At 49.1% G+C, this 27,260-nt stretch overlaps 1 long non-coding RNA gene across 2 annotated transcripts in view; it reads left to right on the forward strand.

Moving 5' to 3' along the window:
* Positions 1 to 27,260, forward strand: part of LOC106606484 (cAMP-dependent protein kinase type I-beta regulatory subunit) — a 228,044-nt gene that overhangs the window by 66,467 nt on the left and 134,317 nt on the right. For both annotated transcript variants that reach the window (XR_006770161.2, XR_006770162.2), the window contains one exon: positions 13,987 to 14,078. This is a non-coding gene — a long non-coding RNA (cAMP-dependent protein kinase type I-beta regulatory subunit). The remainder of the gene's footprint in view (positions 1 to 13,986; positions 14,079 to 27,260) is intronic.

Below are 27,260 nucleotides of genomic sequence, written 5' to 3' on the forward strand. Positions count from 1 at the left end.
TCCATAAAGACTCTAGTAACCCCTCTCCACCCCTCTATCCACAAAGACTCTAGTACCCTCTCTCCACCCCTCTATCCATAAAGACTCTAGTACCCCTTCTCTCTACCCCTCTATCCATAAAGACTCTAGTACCCCCTCTCTCCACCCCTCTATCCATGACAACTCTAGTACCCCCTCTCTCCACCCATCTATCCATAAATACTCTAGTAACCCCTCTCTCCACCTCTCTATCCATAAAAACTCTAGTAACCCCTCTCTCCACCCCTCTATCCATGAAGATTCTAGTACCCCCTCTCTCCACCCCTCTATCCATGACAACTCTAGTACCCCCTCTCTCCACCCATCTATCCATAAATACTCTAGTAACCCCTCTCTCTACCCCTCTATCCATAAATACACAAGTAACCCCTCTCTCCACCCCTCTATCCATAAAGACTCTAGTACCCCCTCTCTCCACCCCTTTATCCATAAAGACTCTAGTACCCCCTCTCTCCACCCCTCTATCCATAAAGACTCTAGTACCCCCTCTCTCTACCCCTCTATCCATAAAGACTCTAGTAACCCCTCTCTCCACCCCTCTATCCACAAAGACTCTAGTACCCTCTCTCCACCCCTCTATCCATAAATACTCTAGTAACCCCTCTCTCCACCCCTCTATCCATAAAGACTCTAGTACCCCCTCTCTCCACCCCTCTATCCATAAAGACTCTAGTACCCCCTCTCTCCACCTCTCTATCCATTAGACTCTAGTACCCCCTCTCTCCACCCCTCTATCCATACGACTCTAGTACCCCCTCTCTCCACCCCTCTATCCATACAATTCTAGTACCCCCTCTCTCCACTCCTCTATCAATACGACTCTAGTAACCCCTCTCTCCACCCCTCTATCCATAAAGACTCTAGTACCCCCTCTCTCCACCCCTCTATCCATAAAGACTCTAGTAACCCTTCTCTCTACCCCCCTATCCATAAGACTCTAGTAACCCCTCTCTCCACCCCTCTATTCATAAAGACTCTAGTACCCCCTCTCTCTACCCCTCTATCCATAAGACTCTAGTAACCCCTCTCTCTACCCCTCTATCCATAAAGACTCTAGTAACCCCTCTCCACCCCTCTATCCACAAAGACTCTAGTACCCTCTCTCCACCTCTCTATCCATAAAGACTCTAGTACCCCTCTCTCCACCCCTCTATCCATAAAGACTCTAGTACCCCCTCTCTCCACCTCTCTATCCATAAGACTCTAGTACCCCCTCTTTCCACCCCTCTATCCATACGACTCTAGTACCCCCTCTCTCCACCCCTTTATCCATAAATACTCTAGTACCCCCCTCTCCCCACTCCTCTATCCATAAAGACTCTAGTAACCCCTCTCTCCACCCCTCTATCCATAAATACTCTAGTAACCCCTCTCTCCACCCCTCTATCCATAAAGATTCTAGTACCCCCTCTCTCCACCCCTTTATCCACAAAGACTCTCTCTCTCCACCCCTCTATCCATGACAACTCTAGGAACCCCTCTCTCCACCCATCTATCCATAAATACTCTAGTAACCCCTCTCTCCACCTCTCTATCCATAAAGACTCTAGTAACCCCTCTCTCCACCCCTCTATCCATGAAGACTCTAGTACCCCCTCTCTCCACCCCTCTATCCATTAAGACTCTAGTAACCCCTCTCTCTACCCCTCTATCCATAAATACTCAAGTAACCCCTCTCTCTACCCCTCTATCCATAAAGACTCTAGTAACCCCTCTCTCCACCTCTCTATCCATACAATTCTAGTACCCCCTCTCTCCACCCCTCTATCCATACGACTCTAGTAACCCCTCTCTCCACCCCTCTATCCATAAAGACTCTAGTACCCCCTCTCTCTACCCCTCTATCCATAAGACTCTAGTAACCCCTCTCTACCCCTCTATCCATAAAGACTCTAGTACCCCCTCTCTCTACCCCTCTATCCATAAAGACTCTAGTAACCCCTCTCTCCACCCCTCTATCCATAAAGACTCTAGTAACCCCTCTCTCTACCCCTCTATCCATAAATACTCAAGTAACCCCTCTCTCCACCCCTCTATCCATAAAGACTCTAGTACCCCCTCTCTCCACCCCTCTATCCATAAAGACTCTAGTACCCCTTCTCTCAACCCCTCTATCCATAAAGACTCTAGTACTCCCTCTCTCTACCCCTCTATCCACAAAGACTCTAGTACCCTGTCTCCACCCCTCTATCCATAAATACTCTGGTAACCCCTCTCTCCACCCCTCTATCCATAAAGACTCTAGTACCCCCTCTCTCCACCCCTCTATCCATAAAGACTCTAGTACCCCCTCTCTCCACCCCTCTATCCATACAATTCTAGTACCCCCCTCTCTCCACTCCTCTATCCATACGACTCTAGTAACCCCTCCACCCCTCTATCCATAAAGACTCTAGTACCCCCTCTCTCTACCCCTCTATCCATAAGACTCTAGTAACCCCTCTCTCTACCCCTCTATCCATAAAGACTCTAGTACCCCCTCTCTCCACCCCTCTATCCATACAATTCTAGTACCCCTTCTCTCCACTCCTCTATCCATACGACTCTAGTAACCCCTCTCTCCACCCCTCTATCCATAAAGACTCTAGTAACCCCTCTCTCTACCCCTCGATCCATAAAGACTCTAGTAACCCCTCTCTCCACCCCTCTATCCATAAAGACTCTAGTACCCCCTCTCTCTACCCCTCTATCCATAAAGACTCTAGTACCCCCTCTCTCCACCCCTCTATCCATGACAACTCTAGTACCCCCTCTCTCCACCCATCTATCCATAAATACTCTAGTAACCCCTCTCTCCACCTCTCTATCCATAAAGACTCTAGTAACCCCTCTCTCCACCCCTCTATCCATGAAGACTCTAGTACCCCCTCTCTCCACCCCTCTATCCATTAAGACTCTAGTAAGCCCTCTCTCTACCCCTCTATCCATAAATACACAAGTAACCCCTCTCTCCACCCCTCTATCCATAAAGACTCTAGTACCCCCTCTCTCCACCCCTTTATCCATAAAGACTCTAGTACCCCCTCTCTCCACCCCTCTATCCATAAAGACTCTAGTACCCCCTCTCTCTACCCCTCTATCCATAAAGACTCTAGTAACCCCTCTCTCCACCCCTCTATCCACAAAGACTCTAGTACCCTCTCTCCACCCCTCTATCCATAAATACTCTAGTAACCCCTCTCTCTACCCCTCTATCCATAAAGACTCTAGTACCCCCTCTCTCCACCCCTCTATCCATAAGACTCTAGTAACCCCTCTCTCCACCCCTCTATTCATAAAGACTCTAGTACCCCCTCTCTCTACCCCTCTATCCATACGACTCTAGTACCCCTCTCTCCACCCCTCTATCCATACAATTCTATTACCCCCTCTCTCCACTCCTCTATCAATACGACTCTAGTAACCCCTCTCTCCACCCCTCTATCCATAAAGACTCTAGTACCCCCTCTCTCCACCCCTCTATCCGTAAAGACTCTAGTAACCCTTCTCTCTACCCCCCTATCCATAAGACTCTAGTAACCCCTCTCTCCACCCCTCTATTCATAAAGACTCTAGTACCCCCTCTCTCTACCCCTCTATCCATAAGACTCTAGTAACCCCTCTCTCTACCCCTCTATCCATAAAGACTCTAGTAACCCCTCTCCACCCCTCTATCCACAAAGACTCTAGTACCCTCTCTCCACCCCTCTATCCATAAAGACTCTAGTACCCCTTCTCTCTACCCCTCTATCCATAAAGACTCTAGTACCCCCTCTCTCCACCCCTCTATCCATGACAACTCTAGTACCCCCTCTCTCCACCCATCTATCCATAAATACTCTAGTAACCCCTCTCTCCACCTCTCTATCCATAAAAACTCTAGTAACCCCTCTCTCCACCCCTCTATCCATGAAGATTCTAGTACCCCCTCTCTCCACCCCTCTATCCATTAAGACTCTAGTAACCCCTCTCTCTACCCCTCTATCCATAAATACACAAGTAACCCCTCTCTCCACCCCTCTATCCATAAAGACTCTAGTACCCCCTCTCTCCACCCCTTTATCCATAAAGACTCTAGTACCCCCTCTCTCCACCCCTCTATCCATAAAGACTCTAGTACCCCCTCTCTCTACCCCTCTATCCATAAAGACTCTAGTAACCCCTCTCTCCACCCCTCTATCCACAAAGACTCTAGTACCCTCTCTCCACCCCTCTATCCATAAATACTCTAGTAACCCCTCTCTCCACCCCTCTATCCATAAAGACTCTAGTACCCCCTCTCTCCACCCCTCTATCCATAAAGACTCTAGTACCCCCTCTCTCCACCTCTCTATCCATTAGACTCTAGTACCCCCTCTCTGTACACCCCTCTATCCATACGACTCTAGTACCCCCTCTCTCCACCCCTCTATCCATACAATTCTAGTACCCCCTCTCTCCACTCCTCTATCAATACGACTCTAGTAACCCCTCTCTCCACCCCTCTATCCATAAGACTCTAGTAACCCCTCTCTCCACCCCTCTATTCATAAAGACTCTAGTACCCCCTCTCTCCACCTCTCTATCCATAAGACTCTAGTACCCCCTCTTTCCACCCCTCTATCCATACGACTCTAGTACCCCCTCTCTCCACCCCTTTATCCATAAATACTCTAGTACCCCCCTCTCCCCACTCCTCTATCCATAAAGACTCTAGTAACCCCTCTCTCCACCCCTCTATCCATAAATACTCTAGTAACCCCTCTCTCCACCCCTCTATCCATAAAGATTCTAGTACCCCCTCTCTCCACCCCTTTATCCACAAAGACTCTCTCTCTCCACCCCTCTATCCATGACAACTCTAGGAACCCCTCTCTCCACCCATCTATCCATAAATACTCTAGTAACCCCTCTCTCCACCTCTCTATCCATAAAGACTCTAGTAACCCCTCTCTCCACCCCTCTATCCATGAAGACTCTAGTACCCCCTCTCTCCACCCCTCTATCCATTAAGACTCTAGTAACCCCTCTCTCTACCCCTCTATCCATAAATACTCAAGTAACCCCTCTCTCTACCCCTCTATCCATAAAGACTCTAGTAACCCCTCTCTCCACCTCTCTATCCATACAATTCTAGTACCCCCTCTCTCCACCCCTCTATCCATACGACTCTAGTACCCCCTCTCTCCACCCCTTTATCCATAAAGACTCTAGTACCCCCTCTCTCCACCCCTCTATCCATGACAACTCTAGTACCCCCTCTCTCCACCCATCTATCCATAAATACTCTAGTAACCCCTCTCTCCACCTCTCTATCCATAAAGACTCTAGTAACCCCTCTCTCCACCCCTCTATCCATGAAGACTCTAGTACCCCCTCTCTCCACCCCTCTATCCATTAAGACTCTAGTAACCCCTCTCTCTACCCCTCTATCCATAAATACACAAGTAACCCCTCTCTCCACCCCTCTATCCATAAAGACTCTAGTACCCCCTCTCTCCACCCCTTTATCCATAAAGACTCTAGTACCCCCTCTCTCCACCCCTCTATCCATAAAGACTCTAGTACCCCCTCTCTCTACCCCTCTATCCATAAAGACTCTAGTAACCCCTCTCTCCACCCCTCTATCCACAAAGACTCTAGTACCCTCTCTCCACCCCTCTATCCATAAATACTCTAGTAACCCCTCTCTCTACCCCTCTATCCATAAAGACTCTAGTACCCCCTCTCTCCACCCCTCTATCCATAAGACTCTAGTAACCCCTCTCTCCACCCCTCTATCCATGACAACTCTAGTACCCCCTCTCTCCACCCATCTATCCATAAATACTCTAGTAACCCCTCTCTCCACCTCTCTATCCATAAAAACTCTAGTAACCCCTCTCTCCACCCCTCTATCCATGAAGATTCTAGTACCCCCTCTCTCCACCCCTCTATCCATTAAGACTCTAGTAACCCCTCTCTCTACCCCTCTATCCATAAATACACAAGTAACCCCTCTCTCCACCCCTCTATCCATAAAGACTCTAGTAACCCTTCTCTCCACCCCTTTATCCATAAAGACTCTAGTACCCCCTCTCTCCACCCCTCTATCCATAAAGACTCTAGTACCCCCTCTCTCTACCCCTCTATCCATAAAGACTCTAGTAACCCCTCTCTCCACCCCTCTATCCACAAAGACTCTAGTACCCTCTCTCCACCCCTCTATCCATAAATACTCTAGTAACCCCTCTCTCCACCCCTCTATCCATAAAGACTCTAGTACCCCCTCTCTCCACCCCTCTATCCATAAAGACTCTAGTACCCCCTCTCTCCACCTCTCTATCCATTAGACTCTAGTACCCCCTCTCTCCACCCCTCTATCCATACGACTCTAGTACCCCCTCTCTCCACCCCTCTATCCATACAATTCTAGTACCCCCTCTCTCCACTCCTCTATCAATACGACTCTAGTAACCCCTCTCTCCACCCCTCTATCCATAAAGACTCTAGTACCCCCTCTCTCCACCCCTCTATCCATAAAGACTCTAGTAACCCTTCTCTCTACCCCCCTATCCATAAGACTCTAGTAACCCCTCTCTCCACCCCTCTATTCATAAAGACTCTAGTACCCCCTCTCTCTACCCCTCTATCCATAAGACTCTAGTAACCCCTCTCTCTACCCCTCTATCCATAAAGACTCTAGTAACCCCTCTCCACCCCTCTATCCACAAAGACTCTAGTACCCTCTCTCCACCTCTCTATCCATAAAGACTCTAGTACCCCTCTCTCCACCCCTCTATCCATAAAGACTCTAGTACCCCCTCTCTCCACCTCTCTATCCATAAGACTCTAGTACCCCCTCTTTCCACCCCTCTATCCATACGACTCTAGTACCCCCTCTCTCCACCCCTTTATCCATAAATACTCTAGTACCCCCCTCTCCCCACTCCTCTATCCATAAAGACTCTAGTAACCCCTCTCTCCACCCCTCTATCCATAAATACTCTAGTAACCCCTCTCTCCACCCCTCTATCCATAAAGATTCTAGTACCCCCTCTCTCCACCCCTTTATCCACAAAGACTCTCTCTCTCCACCCCTCTATCCATGACAACTCTAGGAACCCCTCTCTCCACCCATCTATCCATAAATACTCTAGTAACCCCTCTCTCCACCTCTCTATCCATAAAGACTCTAGTAACCCCTCTCTCCACCCCTCTATCCATGAAGACTCTAGTACCCCCTCTCTCCACCCCTCTATCCATTAAGACTCTAGTAACCCCTCTCTCTACCCCTCTATCCATAAATACTCAAGTAACCCCTCTCTCTACCCCTCTATCCATAAAGACTCTAGTAACCCCTCTCTCCACCTCTCTATCCATACAATTCTAGTACCCCCTCTCTCCACCCCTCTATCCATACGACTCTAGTACCCCCTCTCTCCACCCCTTTATCCATAAAGACTCTAGTACCCCCTCTCTCCACCCCTCTATCCATGACAACTCTAGTACCCCCTCTCTCCACCCATCTATCCATAAATACTCTAGTAACCCCTCTCTCCACCTCTCTATCCATAAAGACTCTAGTAACCCCTCTCTCCACCCCTCTATCCATGAAGACTCTAGTACCCCCTCTCTCCACCCCTCTATCCATTAAGACTCTAGTAACCCCTCTCTCTACCCCTCTATCCATAAATACACAAGTAACCCCTCTCTCCACCCCTCTATCCATAAAGACTCTAGTACCCCCTCTCTCCACCCCTTTATCCATAAAGACTCTAGTACCCCCTCTCTCCACCCCTCTATCCATAAAGACTCTAGTACCCCCTCTCTCTACCCCTCTATCCATAAAGACTCTAGTAACCCCTCTCTCCACCCCTCTATCCACAAAGACTCTAGTACCCTCTCTCCACCCCTCTATCCATAAATACTCTAGTAACCCCTCTCTCTACCCCTCTATCCATAAAGACTCTAGTACCCCCTCTCTCCACCCCTCTATCCATAAGACTCTAGTAACCCCTCTCTCCACCCCTCTATCCATGACAACTCTAGTACCCCCTCTCTCCACCCATCTATCCATAAATACTCTAGTAACCCCTCTCTCCACCTCTCTATCCATAAAAACTCTAGTAACCCCTCTCTCCACCCCTCTATCCATGAAGATTCTAGTACCCCCTCTCTCCACCCCTCTATCCATTAAGACTCTAGTAACCCCTCTCTCTACCCCTCTATCCATAAATACACAAGTAACCCCTCTCTCCACCCCTCTATCCATAAAGACTCTAGTAACCCTTCTCTCCACCCCTTTATCCATAAAGACTCTAGTACCCCCTCTCTCCACCCCTCTATCCATAAAGACTCTAGTACCCCCTCTCTCTACCCCTCTATCCATAAAGACTCTAGTAACCCCTCTCTCCACCCCTCTATCCACAAAGACTCTAGTACCCTCTCTCCACCCCTCTATCCATAAATACTCTAGTAACCCCTCTCTCCACCCCTCTATCCATAAAGACTCTAGTACCCCCTCTCTCCACCCCTCTATCCATAAAGACTCTAGTACCCCCTCTCTCCACCTCTCTATCCATTAGACTCTAGTACCCCCTCTCTCCACCCCTCTATCCATACGACTCTAGTACCCCCTCTCTCCACCCCTCTATCCATACAATTCTAGTACCCCCTCTCTCCACTCCTCTATCAATACGACTCTAGTAACCCCTCTCTCCACCCCTCTATCCATAAAGACTCTAGTACCCCCTCTCTCCACCCCTCTATCCATAAAGACTCTAGTAACCCTTCTCTCTACCCCCCTATCCATAAGACTCTAGTAACCCCTCTCTCCACCCCTCTATTCATAAAGACTCTAGTACCCCCTCTCTCTACCCCTCTATCCATAAGACTCTAGTAACCCCTCTCTCTACCCCTCTATCCATAAAGACTCTAGTAACCCCTCTCCACCCCTCTATCCACAAAGACTCTAGTACCCTCTCTCCACCTCTCTATCCATAAAGACTCTAGTACCCCTCTCTCCACCCCTCTATCCATAAAGACTCTAGTACCCCCTCTCTCCACCTCTCTATCCATAAGACTCTAGTACCCCCTCTTTCCACCCCTCTATCCATACGACTCTAGTACCCCCTCTCTCCACCCCTTTATCCATAAATACTCTAGTACCCCCCTCTCCCCACTCCTCTATCCATAAAGACTCTAGTAACCCCTCTCTCCACCCCTCTATCCATAAATACTCTAGTAACCCCTCTCTCCACCCCTCTATCCATAAAGATTCTAGTACCCCCTCTCTCCACCCCTTTATCCACAAAGACTCTCTCTCTCCACCCCTCTATCCATGACAACTCTAGGAACCCCTCTCTCCACCCATCTATCCATAAATACTCTAGTAACCCCTCTCTCCACCTCTCTATCCATAAAGACTCTAGTAACCCCTCTCTCCACCCCTCTATCCATGAAGACTCTAGTACCCCCTCTCTCCACCCCTCTATCCATTAAGACTCTAGTAACCCCTCTCTCTACCCCTCTATCCATAAATACACAAGTAACCCCTCTCTCCACCCCTCTATCCATAAAGACTCTAGTACCCCCTCTCTCCACCCCTTTATCCATAAAGACTCTAGTACCCCCTCTCTCCACCCCTCTATCCATAAAGACTCTAGTACCCCCTCTCTCTACCCCTCTATCCATAAAGACTCTAGTAACCCCTCTCTCCACCCCTCTATCCACAAAGACTCTAGTACCCTCTCTCCACCCCTCTATCCATAAATACTCTAGTAACCCCTCTCTCCACCCCTCTATCCATAAAGACTCTAGTACCCCCTCTCTCCACCCCTCTATCCATAAAGACTCTAGTACCCCCTCTCTCCACCTCTCTATCCATTAGACTCTAGTACCCCCTCTCTCCACCCCTCTATCCATACGACTCTAGTACCCCCTCTCTCCACCCCTCTATCCATACAATTCTAGTACCCCCTCTCTCCACTCCTCTATCAATACGACTCTAGTAACCCCTCTCTCCACCCCTCTATCCATAAAGACTCTAGTACCCCCTCTCTCCACCCCTCTATCCATAAAGACTCTAGTAACCCTTCTCTCTACCCCCCTATCCATAAGACTCTAGTAACCCCTCTCTCCACCCCTCTATTCATAAAGACTCTAGTACCCCCTCTCTCTACCCCTCTATCCATAAGACTCTAGTAACCCCTCTCTCTACCCCTCTATCCATAAAGACTCTAGTAACCCCTCTCCACCCCTCTATCCACAAAGACTCTAGTACCCTCTCTCCACCTCTCTATCCATAAAGACTCTAGTACCCCTCTCTCCACCCCTCTATCCATAAAGACTCTAGTACCCCCTCTCTCCACCTCTCTATCCATAAGACTCTAGTACCCCCTCTTTCCACCCCTCTATCCATACGACTCTAGTACCCCCTCTCTCCACCCCTTTATCCATAAATACTCTAGTACCCCCCTCTCCCCACTCCTCTATCCATAAAGACTCTAGTAACCCCTCTCTCCACCCCTCTATCCATAAATACTCTAGTAACCCCTCTTTCCACCCCTCTATCCATAAAGATTCTAGTACCCCCTCTCTCCACCCCTTTATCCACAAAGACTCTCTCTCTCCACCCCTCTATCCATGACAACTCTAGGAACCCCTCTCTCCACCCATCTATCCATAAATACTCTAGTAACCCCTCTCTCCACCTCTCTATCCATAAAGACTCTAGTAACCCCTCTCTCCACCCCTCTATCCATGAAGACTCTAGTACCCCCTCTCTCCACCCCTCTATCCATTAAGACTCTAGTAACCCCTCTCTCTACCCCTCTATCCATAAATACTCAAGTAACCCCTCTCTCTACCCCTCTATCCATAAAGACTCTAGTAACCCCTCTCTCCACCTCTCTATCCATACAATTCTAGTACCCCCTCTCTCCACCCCTCTATCCATACGACTCTAGTAACCCCTCTCTCCACCCCTCTATCCATAAAGACTCTAGTACCCCCTCTCTCTACCCCTCTATCCATAAGACTCTAGTAACCCCTCTCTACCCCTCTATCCATAAAGACTCTAGTACCCCCTCTCTCTACCCCTCTATCCATAAAGACTCTAGTAACCCCTCTCTCCACCCCTCTATCCATAAAGACTCTAGTAACCCCTCTCTCTACCCCTCTATCCATAAATACTCAAGTAACCCCTCTCTCCACCCCTCTATCCATAAAGACTCTAGTACCCCCTCTCTCCACCCCTCTATCCATAAAGACTCTAGTACCCCTTCTCTCAACCCCTCTATCCATAAAGACTCTAGTACTCCCTCTCTCTACCCCTCTATCCACAAAGACTCTAGTACCCTGTCTCCACCCCTCTATCCATAAATACTCTGGTAACCCCTCTCTCCACCCCTCTATCCATAAAGACTCTAGTACCCCCTCTCTCCACCCCTCTATCCATAAAGACTCTAGTACCCCCTCTCTCCACCCCTCTATCCATACAATTCTAGTACCCCCCTCTCTCCACTCCTCTATCCATACGACTCTAGTAACCCCTCCACCCCTCTATCCATAAAGACTCTAGTACCCCCTCTCTACACCCCTCTATCCATAAGACTCTAGTAACCCCTCTCTCTACCCCTCTATCCATAAAGACTCTAGTACCCCCTCTCTCCACCCCTCTATCCATACAATTCTAGTACCCCTTCTCTCCACTCCTCTATCCATACGACTCTAGTAACCCCTCTCTCCACCCCTCTATCCATAAAGACTCTAGTACCCCCTCTCTCTACCCCTCTATCCATAAGACTCTAGTAACCCCTCTCTCTACCCCTCTATCCATAAAGACTCTAGTAACCCCTCTCTCCACCCCTCTATTCATAAATACTCTAGTAACCCCTCTCTCCACCCCTCTATCCATAAAGACTCTAGTAACCCCTCTCTCCACCCCTCTATCCATAAATACTCTAGTAACCCCTCTCTCTACCCCTCTATCCATAAATACTCTGGTACCCTCTCTCCACTCCTCTATCCATAAATACTCTAGTAACCCCTCTCTCCACCCCTCTATCCATAAAGACTCTAGTAACCCCTCTCTCCACCCCTCTATCCATAAAGACTCTAGTAACCCCTCTCTCCACCCCTCTATCCATAAATACTCTAGTAACCCCTCTCTCCACCCCTCTATCCATAAATACTCTAGTAACCCCTCTCTCTACCCCTCTATCCATAAATACTCTGGTACCCTCTCTCCACTCCTCTATCCATAAATACTCTAGTAACCCCTCTCTCCACCCCTCTATCCATAAAGACTCTAGTAACCCCTCTCTCCACCCCTCTATCCATAAAGACTCTAGTAACCCCTCTCTCCACCCCTCTATCCCTAAATACTCTAGTAACCCCTCTCTCTACCCCTCTATCCATAAAGACTCTAGTAACCCCTCTCTCTACCCCTCTATCCATAAAGACTCTAGTAACCCCTCTCTCTACCCCTCTATCCATAAAGACTCTAGTAACCCCTCTCTCTACCCCTCTATCCATAAAGACTCTAGTAACCCCTCTCTCCACCCCTCTATCCATAAATACTCTGGTACCCTCTCTCCACCCCTCTATCCATAAAGAATCTAGTACCCTCTCTCCACTCCTCTATCCATAAATACTCTAGTAACCCCTCTCTCCACCCCTCTATCCATAAAGACTCTAGTACCCCCTCTCTCCACCCCTCTATCCATAAAGACTCTAGTACCCCCTCTCTCCACCTCTCTATCCATAAGACTCTAGTACCCCCTCTCTCCACCCCTCTATCCATACGACTCTAGTACTCCCTCTCTCCACCCCTCTATCCATAAAGACTCTAGTACCCCCTCTCTCCACCCCTCTATCCATAAAGACTCTAGTACCCCCTCTCTCCACCCCTCTATCCATAAAGAGTATAGCCTCTCTCTTTGGAGCAAAGGGTCTATTTCCAGCATTCCAGATGGTTGATAGAGACTACAGAGTGTTGATGTTGGTAGTGTACTGCAGTGGCCTCATGAATGTTTCAGCCAGTCTGCTGCTGTTGTAGCTGTGGTCCTCTTCATGGTGAGCCATCTGTTGCTTTAAGTTAATTACAGCCTACAGAAGACTGCTGCTTCCCTCAGAGCACGGATGCTTTCTTTCTTACAGTACTATCTCTCTCCCACTAGCATCTCTTTGATTCTGTCTTGCTATAGTTCTCTCCCTCTCCATTCCTCTTCCTCTCCCTTTCAATCTCCCCTCTCTCTCTCTCTCTCTCTCTCTCTCTCTCTCTCTCTCTCTCTCTCTCTCTCTCTCTCCCTCTCCCTCTCCCTCTCTCCCCACAGTAACACATCTGCAGAGCTCAGAGCTCTAAGTTTTTCTCCCTAGAACGTCTTTCTTTAAATACAGAGGCAGTAGTCTTTGTAGTGGGCTCTGAGGAAATGTGGCTGGCCCGCATCATTCCCCCAAACAGTCCTTTGGCTCAAACATGGACATGAAAATGCATGTTTTATGAATGAGCACAGGGCCTCGTGAACTCACAGCGAAGGGCTGCACACACACACACACACACACACACACACACACACACACACACACACACACACACACACACACACACACACACACACACACACACACACACACACACATAGGTACACTGATCTGAGTCAAACAGATGGGTTGTGTTCAATTATGTACACACAGGAGGGTTTATTTAAAATATACTGTAATAAATCTGTGCAATGAGCTATTTTGATTTATGTGCGTGTGCCTGGCTTCATGTGCATAGCTCTAGTGTTTTCTTTTCTTTTCAATAAATGCTTTTTGGGGAAGTTAATAATTTTTTTTTTTGCCATGTAGACATGGCATGACAAATAGGAAAGACAATGAGTATAGTATTAAATGGAATTCAATCAATTGTATTGATACCAATCAATTCCATTGTCTGTGATGCAGCTGCTGTAGTCTGGTTCCTGTTTGAGAGACCAGGATGTTTGCTATGTTGTTCCTCAGGTCATTCCTAAGGACTACAAGACCATGACTGCTCTGGCCAAGGCCATCTCCAAGAACGTGCTGTTTGCTCACCTCGACGACAACGAAAGGAGGTAAGAACCCCAAATCATAATCTAACTGACCCAAGATCAGTGTCTAGGGACGACTTCATCCTAGTTAAAAAAAACATTAGTGACTGAGTGACTAAGTGAGAGAGCGACATTGTGTGTGTGAGCTAATCATAAAGATGCCTTTTGTTGTTGTTGAGCAATTTTCCCATGTGGCCACAGTGGGCCAGTGTTGTCTGCAGTGCTGCTGGGTTGAAACAGGTCAAAAGTTGTGAGACCAGCCAGGCGAGAAGAGGGGCAGGCAGACACTGGGCAGAGGGGCGAGGGGTACGGATAGAGAGGGTGGAAAATTGACTGCCTGGTGCCGCCCTGTCCTGTGTGTGTGTGTGTACACTGTTGTTGTCGATCGCCATGGCAACCCCCCCAAGAAAGGCAGGCAGTGTGGATGTTAGACAGTAATCTAAAGTGTGTTGAAATTTTGGTGGGGTGCGGGGTTGGAATTGGGTTACTCGGAACGACACGATTCGCCACGGCTCTGAGAGAGGGTCTGGGGCTGTGGGATTTGACAAACACAAAACAGCAGCATCAAATCAAACTTTATTTGTCAAATGCGCTGAATACAACAGGTGTAGACCTTACCGTGAAATGCTTACTTACAAGCCCTTAACCAACAGTGCAGTTGAAGAAGAGTTAAGAAAATGTTTACCAAATAATCTAAAGTAAAAAATAATAAAAAGTAACACAATAAAATTACAATAACGAGGCTATATACAGGGGGTGCCGGTACCGAGTCAATGTGGGGGGGTACAGGTTAGTCGAGGTAATTTGTACATGTAGGTGGGGGTGAAGTGACTATGCATAGATGATAAACAGCGAGTAGCAGCAGTGTAAAAACAAATGGAGGGGGGGGTGTCAATGTAAATAGTCCGGTGGCCATTTGATTAGTTGTTCAGCAGTCTTATGGCTTGGGGGTAGAAACTGTTAAGGAGCCTTTTGGTCCTAGACTTGGCGCTCCAGTACCGATTGCCAGAGAGAGAGAGAGAGATTCATTATTCCCTCCATCCCTCCCCTCCCCTTCACCCCATCTCTTCCTCTCTCTTTCCTTCTTCATCTTTCTCTATCCCTCTATCCATCTTTCCCCTTCACCCATTTCTCCTTAATTCCCTTTTCCATCCCACCCCTACCATTCTCTCTCTTCCCTCTCTATCTCTCCACCCCTCCTCCCTCCCTCCCTCCCTCCCTCCCTCCCTCCCTCCCTCCCTCCCTCCCTCCCTCCCTCCCTCCCTCCCTCCCTCCCTCCATCCCTTCCTTCCTTCCTAATCTCCAGGCCAGTACTGTGGGAAACATCTCAGGTGGCTCCCTCCCTCCCTCCCTCCCTCCCTCCCTCCCTCCCTCCCTCCCTCCCTCCCTCCCTCCCTTCCTCCCTCCCTCCTTGCTCTGGACTGCAGCCTGAATACTGTTGCATTGCCGGGGAGAATCCATTAGCTCTGTATCCCAGGCTGCATCCGCGGAACAGCAGGGAAAAGCTGGACAGCTTTTTCTATATGTCTCTCTCCCTTCATCCCTCCATTCTAGCCTCCCGACGGTCCCAGGGAGAAAACCCAAAACACACCTTTTTCCATTCTTTCGTCAGCTGGTAATTTACTGCGCTCCCTGCCCCACTTCTTGGCACAGGGCTTCAGTCTGATTGCACGTCAGTGTTGTTGCAACCAGCCGACAGTTTGCCCAGCAGTGGCAGGCAGAGAAGAAACATGTGATATCATAGAATCACACAGGCAGTACACTGTAGTAGAGACCTTGGTTCAAGTAGTACTTGTTTCCTTGAAAATAATCTGAGCGTTTGATTATGTCTTCCTGGAGTGACAGATGGGAGAAGTTTGCACTTTTGGGTCTACATCATTAGTTCAGTTGTGCCAGGCAAGCTCAGAAAAGTGCAGCTAAAGTATTTGAAATAAAGCAAATACTATTTGAACCCAGGCCTGGTGTAGTCACTTAAATCTAGTGCTTGGGTGGCTGATACGGAGGCTAGGGTTACATTGGGGAAAAATGTGGCACCGGACCATAAACTTGCCTTGTTTTAATGTATACAAGACCTGTTGGCATGACCAGACCATACATGACCACACAGCCCCAGAGTAGACCGTATATGATTCTGAATTTATATGACTGGCTGTTATGTTCGTGTAGCGGCTACAGAGACGGGCCGTCAGCTGTAGACAGACAGGCAGACAGACAGACAGGCAGGCAGGCAGGCAGGCAGGCAGGCAGGCAGGCAGGCAGGCAGGCAGGCAGGCAGGCAGGCAGGCAGGCAGGCAGGCAGACAGACAGACAGACAGACAGACAGACAGACAGACAGACAGACAGACAGACAGACAGACAGACAGACAGACAGACAGGATGATGATGATTTGTTCTAAGATGAGTGATGGGGCATAGTGATGATGACAGGTTCAGATCAGCCGGACGTTGTAACTTGGTGTTAGCCTAGCTAGCCTAGTGCTGACAGGGCCCTGTTGGATCCAATTCCCTCTGAATGCAGCTGATGCAGTCAGTTACGTGATTGTGCATTACGGTAGCATGTTGACATGCTGACAAACTGGCACGTAGTGTCGTCAATTTGTTCCTCTTGAAACTTGTCACACCACATGTAAGAGACACTTGGTGTTTTAGCTGTAAACAGACAGACAGACAGACAGACAGACAGACAGACAGACAGACAGACAGACAGACAGACAGACAGACAGACAGACAGGCAGAAACGCATGGTGTCTGATTAGCTCATGTCTGAGTGATGGGGTGTAACGATGATGACAGGTCAAGATTATGTGTGATCAGCTGGACGGCGGAAGCTGTGACTTGGCGTTAGTTTAGCTCTGACAGCGCCGTGCTGGGTCCAACTCCCTCAGCCTTCAGCTGATGCTCTCAGTCACATTGAAGTTCCATTACCATAGTTTTGTGGTTGACACGTGACAAACTGACACAATTTGTTCCTCTTGAATCCAGTCATACCACTTATACGAAACACTGTTGTTCAAAACCAATAGGCCAATAGTACAATTTGTATACGGTTTCTAAATGAGCCAGAGATGTCTGGGGCTGACGTAGATGGGCAGATGGTCTGTGATGGTTTGTGATGGTCAGTGCTGCCGTGCTCTCTCTGGAGTGTCTTGCAGATGGTCTGTCCATGTCTGGCTTTGCTGAGCTGAGAGGATGTTGTCAATGACAGATGGGCCCTGATTGGCTAGAGTTGTTGGTTCCAAGGCAGTTGCTATGGCAAGGCTGTTCCAAGATCTCAGACACTCTGTACCCACTCCAATTTACATAACGCCCCAACAGATCCACAGATGACACAATCTCAACTGCACTCCACACTGCCCTCACCCACATAGACAAATCGAATACCTATGTAAGAATGCTGTTCATTGACTACAGCTCAGCATTCAACACCATAGTGCCCTCAAAGCTTATCACTAAGCTAAGGACCCCGGGACTAAACACCTCCTTCTGCAACTGGATCCTGGACTTCCTGACGGGCCGCCCCCAGCTGGTGAGGGTAGTGCTCATCCACCATCAACACAGGGGCCCTCGGGGGTGCATGCTTAGTCCACTCCTGTACTCCCTGTTCAACCACGACTGCGTTGGTGAACACCATCATCAAGTTGCTGACGACGTGAAGGTGGTAGGACGGATCACCGACGACGAAGAGGTCAGAGGGAGACCTGGCAGTGTGCTGATAGGACAACAACCTCTCCCTCAACGTCAGCAAGACAAAGGAGCTGATCGTGGACTACAGGAAACAGAGGAGTTAACACGCCCCCATCCACATCGATGGGGCTGTAGTGGAGTGGGTCGAGAGCTTCAAATTCCTCAGTGTCCACATCACTAAGGAATTAACAGGTCCACACACACCCAACGCAGTTGTGAAAAGGGCACGACAGAGCCTTTTCCCTCTCAGGAGGCTGAAAAGATTCAGCATGGGCCTTCAGATCCTCAAAAAGTTGTACAGCTGCACCATTGAGAGCATCTTGACTGGCTGCATCACCGCTTGGTACGGCAGCTGCAAGGCACTACAGAGGATAGTGGGTACGGCCCAGTACATCACTGGGGATGAGCTCCCTGCCATCCAGGACCTCTATACCAGGCGGTGCCAGAAGAAGGCCCTAAAAATGTTAAAAGACTCCATCCACCCAAGTCATAGACTCTTCTCTCTGCTTCCGCATGGCAAGCGGTACCAGTGCACCAAGTGTGGAACCCACAAGACAGTGAACAGCTTCTACCCCAAGCCATGAGACTGCTTAACAAGACTGATAAATAGCTAATCAAATGTCTACCCGGACTACCTGCATTGGCCCTTTTTTGCACTAACTCTCTTGCACTGACTCTATGCACACACACACTGGACTCTACCCACACACTCACACATACTTACACTGACACCGCAACACACACACACACATACTATACACCCACACACACATAACATGTTCACACATGAATACTGACGCCACACACACACACACACACACACACACACACACACACACACACACACACACACACACACACACACACACACACACACACACACACACACACACACACACACACACACACACACACATACACACACTCACCACATGCTGCTACTGCCTATTATCTATCCTGCACATTAACTCGGTACTGGTACTCCCTGTATATAGCCATGTTACTACCTGGTACCCCTGCATGTTAACTCAGTACTGGTACTCCCTGTATATAGCCATGTTACTACCTGGTACCCCTGCATGTTAACTCAGTACTGGTACTCCCTGTATATAGCCATGTTATTACCTGGTACCCCTGCACATTGACTCAGTACTGGTACTCCCTGTATATAGCCATGTTACTACCTGGTACCCCTGCACATTGACTCAGTACTGGTACTCCCTGTATATAGCCATGTTACTACCTGGTACCCCTGCATGTTAACTCAGTACTGGTACTCCCTGTATATAGCCATGTTACTACCTGGTACCCCTGCATGTTAACTCAGTACTGGTACTCCCTGTATATAGCCATGTTACTACCTGGTACCCCTGCATGTTAACTCAGTACTGGTACTCCCTGTATATAGCCATGTTACTACCTGGTACCCCTGCATGTTAACTCAGTACTGGTACTCCCTGTATATAGCCATGTTATTTTTTACTCCTTATTGTTATTTGTTTTTCATGTGTATTTATTCCTTGTTTCACTATTTCAATTTAGTTGAGTTTTTCTTGTTATCTTTAACTCTGCATTGTTGGAAAAGGACCCATAAGTAAGCATTTTACTGTTAGTCTACACCTGTTGTTTACCAAGCATGTGACACATATTTTTGTTGTTGTTGATTTTATTGCTGGGCTTTGCAGAAAGGTTTCTGCACTCGATGTTTCATGCAGATACACTGGCCTGACTGGCTGGAGTTGGTGGTCTTTGAAGCTGCTATTGGCTGATCTCTCAGGCATGCAAGGCTACCAGCCACAAGCTGGTATTGCTTGGCTGTTGGCTGTTATTGGCAGGCCTTTTCAAACAGTAATCTGTCATTGGCTGGTGTTTCTGATTTGGACTGAGCCTGGTGTGTTCTATGAGTCAGTTCCTTCCCTGACAGCTGTAGCCGTGTGAAGAACAAGACGAAAGAAACATCCCATATCATTAGTCACTCAGCAGTTATGTGAGCTGAACGGCCAGCGATCTGTTTCTCCTATTATCAACTTATTATGTTATCATCCACTCTCCAAAACAGGCTTCCAAAAGGGTTCTTCAGCTGTCCCCATAGGAGAACCCTTTTTGGTTCCAGGTAGAACTCTTTTGGGTTCCATGTAGAACCCTCTGTGTAAAGGGTTCTACATGGAACTCAAAAGGGTTATACCTGGAACCAAAGAGGGTTCTTCAAAGGGTTCTCCTATGGGGACAGCAGAAGAACCTAAGAGTGAACCTTTCCAAGAGTGTACCTTTTAATCATCAACCACCGACCAGTATCATCCCTTTTAATCATCAACCACCAACCATTATCATCCCTTTTAATCATCAACCACCAACCATTATCATCCCTTTTAATCATCAACCACCAACCATTATCATCCCTTTTAATCATCAACCACCAACCATTATCATCCCTTTTAATCATCAACCACCAACCATTATCATCCCTTTTAATCATCAACCACCAACCATTATCATCCCTTTTAATCATCAACCACCAACCATTATCATCCCTTTTAATCATCAACTACCAACCATTATCATCCCTTTTAATCATCAACCACCAACCATTATCATCCCTTTTAATCATCAACCACCAACCATGATCATCCCTTTTAATCATCAACCACCAACCATTATCATCCCTTTTAATCATCAACCACCAACCATGATCATCCCTTTTAATCATCAACCACCAACCATTATCATCCCTTTTAATCATCAACCACCAACCAGTATCATCCCTTTTAATCATCAACCACCAACCATTATCATCCCTTTTAATCATCAACCACCAACCATTATCATCCCTTTTAATCATCAACCACCAACCATTATCATCCCTTTTAATCATCAACCACCAACCATGATCATCCCTTTTAATCATCAACCACCAACCATGATCATCCCTTTTAATCATCAACCACCAACCATGATCATCCCTTTTAATCATCAACCACCACAACCACCAACCATTATCATCCCTTTTAATCATCAACCACCAACCAGTATCATCCCTTTTAGTCATCAACCACCAACCATTATCATCCCTTTTAATCATCAACCACCAACCATTATCATCCCTTTTAATCATCAACTACCAACCATTATCATCCCTTTTAATCATCAACCACCAACCATGATCATCCCTTTTAATCATCAACTACCAACCATGATCATCCCTTTTAATCATCAACCACCAACCATTATCATCCCTTTTAATCATCAACCACCAACCAGTATCACCCCTTTTAATCATCAACCACCAACCAGTATCATCCCTTTTAATCATCAACCACCAACCAGGGGAGGACACAATGACTGGTACTTTGTGTTCTGACTGCAGCAGCTCTCCACTGCTGTGAGGTGAGGGGGTGGGGGAGATAGAGAGAGTATGAAGGCAGCAAAGCCAGCCATTGTCCCAGCCTCAGACAGAGATGCCCTCTCTGAACCCTCCTGCTGCTGTGCCACCTGATGCACAGGTGGGGCCCTGCCCTCAGTGCCCTGGGGCGACGTTCCCCCCTGTCCTGCCAGCACCCTGTGTCCCTGACTCACCCCTATGCCCCCCTATGACCTCCCTCTTCACCCTCATGCCATTTCCTGAAAGCATGCCCTCAGTCACACCTGCCTGCTGTTGCCAGGCAAGACTCTCTCTCTCAGATTCTGAGGCTTTTCGCTGTTCTAGTTCTCCTTAAGGACATGACAGGACAGGTTCTCTGTTCTAGTTCTCCTTAAGGACATGACAGGACAGGTTCTCTGTTCTAGTTCTCCTTAAGGACATGACAGGACAGGTTCTCTGCTCTAGTTCTCCTTAAGGACATGACAGGTCCTCTGTTCTAGTTCTCCTTAAGGACATGACATGACAGGTTCTCTGTTCTAGTTCTCCTTAAGGACATGACATGACAGGTTCTCTGTTCTAGTTCTCCTTAAGGACATGACAGGTCCTCTGTTCTAGTTCTCCTTAAGGACATGACAGGACAGGTTCTCTGTTCTAGTTCTCCTTAAGGACATGACATGACAGGTTCTCTGTTCTAGTTCTCCTTAAGGACATGACATGACAGGTTCTCTGTTCTAGTTCTCCTTAAGGACATGACATGACAGGTTCTCTGTTCTAGTTCTCCTTAAGGACATGACAGGTCCTCTGTTCTAGTTCTCCTTAAGGACATGACAGGTCCTCTGTTCTAGTTCTCCTTAAAGATATGACAGGTTCTCTGTTCTAGTTCTCCTTAAGGACATGACAGGTCCTCTGTTCTAGTTCTCCTTAAAGATATGACAGGTTCTCTGTTCTAGTTCTCCTTAAGGACATGACAGGTCCTCTGTTCTAGTTCTCCTTAAAGATATGACAGGTTCTCTGTTCTAGTTCGCCTTAAGGACATGACAGGTTCTCTGTTCTAGTTCTCCTTAAAGATATGACAGGTTCTCTGTTCTAGTTCTCCTTAAAGATATGACAGGTTCTCTGTTCTAGTTCTCCTTAAGGACATGACAGGTTCTCTGTTCTAGTTCTCCTTAAAAACTTCTTATGGCTCAAATCCCGTTAACGGGATAGATTTGACAACATCCGGTGAAATGGCAGAACGCCAAATTCAAGAAAATTATTAGAAATATTTAACTTTCATACATTCACAAGTGCAACACACCAAATTAAAGCTTAACTTCTTGTTAATCTAGCCATCGTGTCAGATTTCAAAAAGGCTTTACGGCGAAAGCACACCATGCGATATATGTTAGATCAGCGCCTAGTCACAAAAAAACATACAGCCATTTTCCAGCCTGTAACGGCGTTGGTAGTCGTGGTTTAGGAATGAGGCGCAGGAAGCAACGAGCACAGGGAGTGTTGTTTTTTAATAACACTTTGAGAAACAAAAACAAAATTCCCAAACACAGGGGAATAAATAAGGTGTGACAATGCCAAGCCGAACATGAACAAGACAGTCGGAAACAACAATTAATCCCGCACGAAAAGGAGCGGGCCAGCTAACCTAAATAGCACCTCTAATGGCTAATTGACCACAGGTGTCTTAAATAAAATAAAAAAAAGGGAAAAGCAAAGGGAATCGGTGGCAGCTAATAGGCCGGTGACGACGACCGCCGAGCGCCACCCGAGCAGGAGGGGGCGCCACCGTCGGTGGGAATCGTGACAGTACCCCCCTCCTGACACGCGGCTCCTGCAGCGCGCCGACACCGGCCTCGAGGTCGACCCGGAGGGCGAGGCGCAGGGCGATCCGGACGGAGGTGGTGGAAATCCCTCAACATAGATGGGTCCAGGACGTCCTCCGCCGGCACCCAGCACCTCTCCTCCGGGCCGTACCCCTCCCAGTCCACGAGGTACTGCAGGCCCCTCGCCCGGCGTCTCGAGTCCAGAATGGCCCGTATGCTGTACGCCGGGGACCCCCCGATGTCCAGAGGGGGCGGAGGGACTTCCGGCACCTCATCTTTGTGAAGGGGACCAGCTACCACCGGCCTGAGGAGAGACACATGAAACGAGGGGTTAATACGGTAATAGGAAGGGAGTTGCAACCGATAACACACCTCGTTTATCCTCCTCAGGACTTTGAAGGGCCCCACACACTGCGGCCCTAGCTTCCGGCAGGGCACGCGGAGGGGCAGGTTCTGGGTCGAGAGCCAGACCCTGTCTCCCGGTGCGAACACGGGCGCCTCACTGCGGTGGCGGTCAGCGCTCCTCTTCTGCCGCGCACTGGCCTCCTTTAGTGAGTCCTGAACGGCTCTCCAGGTCTCCTTGGAGTGCTGAACCCAGTCCTCCACTGCAGGAGCCTCGGTCTGGCTCCGGTGCCATGGTGCCAGGACCGGCTGGTAACCTAACACACACTGAAAGGGTGTGGCGAAGTGAGTTCTGGGCTAATTCAGCCCAGGGAATATACCTCGCCCACTCCCCTGGCCGGTCCTGGCAATACGACCTCAGGAACCTGCCCACCTCCTGGTTCACCCTCTCCGCCTGCCCATTGCTCTCGGGGTGATAACCGGAGGTCAAACTGACCGAGACCCCCAGCCGCTCCATAAACGCTTTCCAGACCCTGGATGTGAACTGGGAACCTCGATCAGAGACAATGTCCTCCGGCACCCCGTAGTGCCGGAAGACGTGGGTAAATAGGGCCTCCGCAGTCTGCAGGGCCGTAGGGAGACCGGCAATGGGAGGAGACGGCAGGACTTAGAGAACCGATCCACAACCACCAGAATCGCCGTGTTCCCCTGAGAGGGGGGAAGATCAGGTGCGACCATGGTCGTTGTGGAATGGGGAGGGGCTGTAACTTCCCTCTCGGTAGATGCCTAGGAGCCTTACTCTGGGCACACACCGAACAGGAAGAGACATAGGACTTCACGTCCTTAGCCAAGGTGGGCCACCAGTACTTCCCCCTTAGACTCCGCACTGTCCTCGCCTCACCAGGATGACCTGCAGTAGGTAGCGTGTGCGCCCACCGAATCAAACGATCACAAACACCGAGCGGCACATACATGTGCCCCACGGGCACCTGCGCAGGCGCAGGTTCCAACACCAATGCCCACTCGATGTCTGCGTCCACCTCCCATACCACTGGTGCCACCAGCCTAGATGCTGGAATGATGGGAGTTGGATCGATGGGCCGGTCCTCCGTGTCATAGAGACGGGACAGCGCGTCGGCCTTAGTATTCAGGGAACCCGGTCTATAGGAGATGGTAAACCTAAACCGGGCGAAGAACATGGCCCACCTCGCCTGACGTGGATTCAGTCTCCTCGCTGCCCGGATGTACTCCAGGTTTCGGTGGTCGGTCCAGATGAGAAAGGGGTGTTTAGCCCCCTCAAGCCAGTGCCGCCACACCCTCAGAGCTTTGACCACCGCTAGCAACTCCCTGTCCCCCACATCGTAGTTACGCTCCGCCGAACTGAGCTTCTTCGAAAAGAAAGCACAGGGGCGGAGTTTCGATGGCGTACCCGAGCGCTGTGATAGCACGGCACAGACCCCAGCCTCGGATCCGTCCACCTCCACTACGAACGCTAAAGACGGGTCCGGGTGCGCCAACACGGGTGCGTCGGTGAACAGCGTCTTCAACTTCTTGAAGGCTCCGTCCGCCTCCGTCGACCATCGCAAACGCACCGGCCCCCCCTTCAGCAGTGAGGTAATGGGAGCCGCTACCTGGCCAAAACCCCGGATAAACCTCCGGTAGTAATTGGCAAAGCCTAAGAACCGCTGCACCTCCTTCACCGTGGTTGGAGTCGGCCAATTACGCACGGCCTTAACGCGGTCACACTCCATCACCACCCCCCGTGGTGGAAATGCGATAACCCAGAAAGGAGACGGCTCGTTTGGAAAACTCACACTTCTCAGCCTTAACGTATAGGTCATGCTCCAGCAGCCTACCAAGCACCTTGCGCACCAGGGACACATGCGCGGAGCGGGTGGCGGAATATATCAGAATGTCATCGATATAGACAATCACGCCCTGCCCGTGCAGGTCCCTGAGAATTTCGTCAACAAAGGATTGAAAGACGGCTGGAGCATTTTTCAACCCATACGGCATGACGAGGTACTCATAATGGCCTGATGTGGTACTAAAGGCGGTTTTCCACTCGTCTCCCTTCTTGATACGCACCAGATTATACGCGCTCCTGAGATCCAATTTTGTGAAGAACTGTGCTCCGTGAAATGATTCCACCGGCGTAGAGATGAGAGGTAGTGGGTAACTAAATCCCACCGTGATAGCGTTTAGACCTCGGGAATCAATGCACGGACGCAGACCTCCCTCCTTTTTCTTCACAAAAAAGAAACTCGAGGAAACGGGTGAGATGGAGGGCCGAATGTACCCCTGTCCCAGGGATTCCGTGACATATGTCTCCATAGCCGCCGTCTCCTCCTGTGACAAGGGGTACACGTGACTCCTGGGAAGCGCAGCGTTTACCTGGAGATCTATCACACAATCCCCCCTGTCGATGAGGTGGTAATTTAGTCGCCCTCTTTTTACAAAAGGCGATCGCCAAATCGGCGTATTCGGGGGGAATGCGCACGGTGGACACCTGGTCTGGACTCTCCACCGACGTGGCACCTATGGAAACTCCTAGACACCTCCCTGAACACTCCTCTGACCACCCCTGGAGAACCCCCTGTTTCCACGAAATACGGGGATTGTGACCAGCCAGCCAGGGACCCCCAGCACCACCGGAAACGCAGGCGAATCAATAAGGAAAAAACGAATGCGTTCCATATGATTCCCCTGCGTTACCATGTCCAGTGGCACCGTAGACTCCCTGACTAGCCCTGACCCTAATGGTCGGCTATCTAGGGAGTGCACGGGGAAAGGGGAATCTATCGGCACCCGCGGAATGCCCAGCTTAATGGCAAGTCCACGATCCATAAAATTCCCAGCTGCGCCTGAATCGACTAGCGCCCTATGCTGGGAAGAGGGGAATAATTTAGTAAAAAAAACAGGTAAAAACACGTGACCAACAGGGGGTTCTGGGTGAATCTGGTGCTGACTCACCTGAGGTGACCGAGAAGTGTTCTGCCTGCCATCTCGACTCCCAGACTGGCTCCTCCAGCACCGGTCGGCCGTGTGTCCTCTCTGACCACAGCTGGTGCAGGAGGAGCCACCTCCTCCGGTGCCCCTTGGCACGGCCCCCCCCACCTCCATAGGGGTAGGGGCGGGGGTGGAACGGGCAGGACCCTCTCCGAACGCCCGCGGGCAGCCAGCAAATTGTCCAGACGTATGGACATATCAATCAGCTCGTCCAGGGACAGAGCTGTGTCCTGACAGGCCAGCTCCCTGCGGACGTCCGCCCGGAGACTGCAGCGGTAGTGGTCTATGAGGGCCCTGTCGTTCCACCCCGCCCCAGCAGCCAAGGTCCTGAACTCCAGCGCGAAGTCCTGAGCACTCCTCGTCTCCTGCCTGAGGTGGAACAGCTGTTCACCCGCCGCTTGGCACTCATAGGACTTCATGTTACACAATACATGTATGTTTTGTTCGATAAAGTTCATATTTATATCCAAAAATCTCAGTTTACATTGGCGCGTTATGTTCAGTAATGTTTTGCCTCCAAAACATTCGGTGATTTTGCAGAGAGCCACATCAATTTACAGAAATACTCATCATAAACGTTGATGAAAGATACAGGTGTTATACATAGGATTAAAGATAAACTTCTCCTTAATGCAACTGCTGTGTCAGATTTCAAAAAAGCTTTACGGCGAAAGCACACCATGCGATAATCTGAGTAGAGTGCTCAGCCACCAAAACAAGCCATACAGATACCCGCCATGTTGTGGAGTTAACAAAAGTCAGAAATAGCGTTATAAATCTTCACTTACCTTTGATGATCTTCATCGGAATGCACTCCCAGGGATCCCAGTTCCACAATAAATGTTTGTTTTGTTCGATAAAGTTCGTCTTTATGTCCAAATACCTCCTTTTTGTTCGTCCGTTTAGTTCACTAATCCAAATGCACAAAGCGCGGGCACTAAGTCCAGACGAAAAGTCAAAAAAGTTCTATTGAAGTTCATAGAAACATGTCAAACG

The sequence above is a fragment of the Salmo salar genome, chromosome 06, assembly GCF_965601325.2.
Source record: "Salmo salar chromosome 06, fSalSal1, whole genome shotgun sequence".
Taxonomy (NCBI): Eukaryota; Metazoa; Chordata; class Actinopteri; order Salmoniformes; family Salmonidae; genus Salmo; species Salmo salar.